The following is a 4329-nucleotide window of genomic DNA, read 5'->3' on the forward strand; positions in this document are numbered from 1 at the left end:
CAGGCTCATTACAGATATTATCATGCAGCACTTCATATTTCAAAGAGCTTTATAATCGCTAATTAGTTATTGCCAGAGAATGTGGAAATGGCACCTTGCTGGAATCCCGCAGACTGGAGGCCAGAGCTCGGCAGCGCTGTATTATTCCTGAAAGCAGGGACGCCTCAGTCTGCCTATCTGGCCTGGCCTGGCCTGCCTGGGGACTCAGGAAGTGTGGCTGACCAGAGGGAAGAAGGCACGAGGCTTTTAGTCCTGGCCAGTGTGGTTCTGAGTCACTGGACTGCCTTCTGTCAGCTTAGGAGAGCCCAGAGTGGCGCTAACACTTCGGGTGGTGAAAGAAAAGATGCAGCTGAAAATTGAAACAGCATTCTCAGCCAGAAGAGGCAATGAAGCGTACCCTCCCCACCGTGTTGAGTTCAATTCCCGAGATGACGGCTGGAATGGGCCTGGGGTTCACACACAGGGTACGCTTGTGTGCAGAGCAATCGCGAGCCCATGCCAGAAACCACCGAAGACTTCAGGGGTGCACAGGTGTTCTGATCAGCTTCTGAGGCCCCTTGTTCTTAGTCCTTTTTAGCTAAGGACTGGCAGCCATAGGGCTCAAATGGACAACGAGGGTGTCTCCCCCTCCCACCCCACCCGGGCCTGTATCTACTCCATCCTGTCTAACTAACTCTGCTTTCAAAAACAATTCTTGGAGAAGGTTAAGATCTATAGTCTGTAGCCCTGTCCAGAGAAAGGAGGGATGGGGAGCAGACTCCTTCACCCTGGACAACCTCAATCTTATTTGAATGTCATTATAAATCTGCTCAGAACCTGGAGTCAGAAGGGGCCTCAAGGAGGGGCGTCCTGGCCAGGCTGATTCCTCCTTCTTGGAGGGAGCCTGTCTTGGATGAGAAGGGAAGACGGAGGGAGCACTGTCCTTTGAGACTTCATCCATCATTTCTCCTGTAAATGGAGACTGAGGAGGTGCTACCTGAAAGAAAGCTCTGAGCAGGGGCAGCAAAAGCTTTCCTTCTAGCAAAGCACGGCCCGCATGGGTCAGAAGCAGGTGGGACAAAGGCTTGGGAAGCACTCCTGCCTTACAGAAATTCCGCAGGGCCCCAGCCGTGGGAAGCTCCAGAACCCTCCAGCTCCAAGGAGGAGGAGGAAGTGATCAGAAATCTCATCACAGATGTCCCCGGCTTTCTTCTCTTCCTGGCAATGGGACACGCGGAGGCCACTCGATCGTCTTATTATTGTATTTCTCCTAGTAACTCCAGTGTTTGTGCCAAAGCAGAGCAAAGACGAAGAGATGGAGATGCACGGCTGCTGGAATTAGGCCTGAGTCTATGTCTTCTGGAAGCATGTGTCTACCACACCCAAGACTTTGCATACGAGTCGTTTTGCCCCACTGCTGGCAGGTTCCCGAACAGAAGTTGCCTGTTCTTAGCACGTAACTGTGCTGTGAAAGAGATTGATGTGCCCCTGGACCTAATTTCACAGCACTCCAGCAGGAGAAGGAACGTTGCCCTTGCCTGCACCACAGATGGCAGCTCTTATGATGAGAATGCAGCGAGGTCCAGCCTGTTTGGCAGGGACAGGGGCGGGGGGGTGGGGAGTTGGACGACACAGAGAGGTTTCCCAAGGCCTTTGGGAACAAGGACTTATGCAATCTGGGTCCTCCTAGGACATGACAACCGCCTCTGCCGCCTCTCCTTCCTCCCTTAGTTTTACACTGAGGCAAGTGGCTGAGAGGTCCTAGCCAAAGCCTTCATTTCGACCTTAAACTGCCCCTTCATGTCCTCTTAGCCCCCCTCCCCGCCCTGCTCTCCTTTCTTGAGGTCCCAGAAGTCAAAGGCGTCTGCCCCGGACAGGGGTGGGGAAGTCTGCCCTTCCTCAAGATCCCTCGGCCAAAATGGCCTCCCTTCCCTCCTGTTACCCCGAACGCCATGAGCTTTCCCAGTCTCACCTTCCTTTCCAGGCCAGCCCCCTTCTCACCCTCCAAGCAAACAAAATACACCTCCACTGTGAAGGCCACCCAGAGCCTTGCTTCTCAGCTCTGACGGCAGCCGGAAGATGGGCCCCATGAAGCTGGGGTACACACCGCCCTCAGCCATCTGCATCACCGTGAGAACGGAGTGTCCAAGGAGCCTAAGGGAAAACTCCTTTCCTAATCCACTAAAATCGACCCTGCTCCCCGTTACAGATATTGCTGTGTGTGCAGGCACACACCCACACTGAGACCCACTCTCCTACACACGCACATGCATGCTCACTCCCACAGGCACACACTCACACGTGGTCACATGCAGGCTCCCGTGCACACTCTTATCTGTACACTCACACAGGCACCTCGCTTGCCCAGGCACATTCACTCGCACACACAGGCTGGCTCACTCTCACACATGTTCTGGCTGTGTCCTCAGCCCTGTGATCAGTCTGGTTTCGATTTAGTTCTATTACAAGTAGGGTAACTGTATTAGAGTCAGGACTGGGAGTCACAGCGAGGGGAAGGAATGGAACCATTCCCTCCATCATCCCAATCACTCCCCCTCTGGGCTTTAGCTGGGAGGGTAGCAGGTGGAAGTGGGACTGGAAAAAGAAAAGAAGGAGTGCGAGGTGCCAGGAGGCAGATGGCACAGTCCTCCTCTGACCCCAGCCGGAAGACACATCACGGGGGAAAGTAGAGGTCTGGACGTCAGGCGACTTCCTGCGGGACCTTGGGCCAGGAGGTCAGTTAACCTCTCCAAGCCTCAGGTCTCCTGGCTCAAGTGAGGATAATGATCCTTGTCTTTTAGAGGTGCTGGGAGGACGACTAATAAAGTTTGTAAAGAGCCTGGAACAGACGAAGACGTCAACAAATGGCTGCTTTTGTCACAGACACCTAAATTAGAAGGGATTTTGGAAGGTGGCAGTTCTTGGCCCAATTCATAGGGATGTGCTTCCTTCCTTTACAGCAAAGCCCTGCCCCTTGTGGCTCATTCCAGTTGTCCAGTCACCGGGGCGATGGTGCGAAGAGTGGCAGTGGTTGTAGGTTACACTGTCACCGGCAGGGATGGAAGGGCTGGGGAGGGCAGTGTATAAGGTTAATGCAGTGGTGTGGGGCGGCTCCAAGGACAAGCCCCAAGGAGAAAAGAAATGCACATTTTTTTCCTGCTCCTGGGGAAATAGGTTTCCAACAGTTTGAGATTTGGCAATCTCACCAGGCAGGACCAGAGACACAGGAACCTCCAGGTACACAGCCCATTGACACGGGGAAAGGGTAGAGAGAAACTCCCGGCTTTGTGGCCACCTGCCCCAGAGAAATGGGCCTGCCTCCCTGGCTGCTATCTTGAGAAAGTGGTCCCAGATCATTCTCTCACCTGTTCTCTGAGCATCTCGGGGCATCCTGAACAGCAAAGCACTGAGCACAGAGAGGCTGACAGCGTAATGGTTAGGGCCCAGATTCTGGAGCCAGATCTCCTGTGTTTGAGTCCTGGCTCTACAACTCACCAGCGGTGTGATTTCATTTCAGTGTGCCTCCATTTCCTCATCTGTAAAATGGGGAGACTTAGCAGACAATGCCAGACACGTAGTAAGCGTTAGTGCAATGTCAGCTCTACTGATTAGGGTCATATTCCTTGGGCGGTTTCCCTGAAGGAGAACACCACTCAGGGAGAGGGCAGGTCAAATATGCCTTGCTGCCTCTACAAAGGGCTGAAGGGCAGCGAGTATGGGGCCCCTGTGCAGAGCTCCTGGCAGCACAGTATACTTGTAGTTTCTAGCAGCCTCGTGGATCCACAGTGCTGTTCCTTGCTTAGCATTCTCAGGCCCGGGCTGCCGGGCAGCAGGCTGTTCTCCAGGTCAAGATAAATTGATCCCCTCCAGCTGCCCTTGTCTTCCACCAAACTCCCACTCCGTGCCCTCCCCTGAGCTGGACTGCCCTGCCGAGGCAGATCCAGGTACCGCCTCCAGGTCCGCCCAGGCCCCTGGCAGCCCCACGTTCCAGGGCACCAGGCATGGTCCCCGGAACTCGGGGCTGCCCCGGGTCTCCCTTCCAGCTCCCTGCTACAGCGGGCAGGGGCCAGTGGGGAGCACCCTGAGATGAGATGCTTCCTTCTCCGGAACAGTACAGAGCACGCCAAGCACCCTGGTGTCCCCAGTCTGTCTGGGCTGAGAGGGACAGACCTTGGCTCTTCTGGGAGCTGGGGTTGGGGTGAGGGTGGTGGCTCTGTAGGAGGCAGGGGTGAGGGGTGAGGGGGTGAAGGATGGAAAGGAGAGAAGGGAGAAGGAAGGTGATGGGGATGGAAATAGAGGGAGGGGAAGAAAGAGGAGGGGGAGAAAAAGGGATAAGATAGGGCAGAAAGG

General features: G+C 54.7%; 1 long non-coding RNA gene across 1 annotated transcript in view; it reads right to left on the bottom strand.

Annotated features, from left to right (window-relative positions):
- LOC124245916 (uncharacterized) overlaps positions 1–1506 on the bottom strand; it is a 9116-nt gene extending 7610 nt beyond the window's left edge. The window contains exon 1 of the long non-coding RNA XR_006890360.1: positions 1087–1506. This is a non-coding gene — a long non-coding RNA (uncharacterized LOC124245916). The remainder of the gene's footprint in view (positions 1–1086) is intronic.
- Positions 1507–4329: the final 2823 nt, after the last annotated feature.

The sequence above is a fragment of the Equus quagga genome, chromosome 10, assembly GCF_021613505.1.
Source record: "Equus quagga isolate Etosha38 chromosome 10, UCLA_HA_Equagga_1.0, whole genome shotgun sequence".
Classification (NCBI taxonomy): Eukaryota; Metazoa; Chordata; class Mammalia; order Perissodactyla; family Equidae; genus Equus; species Equus quagga.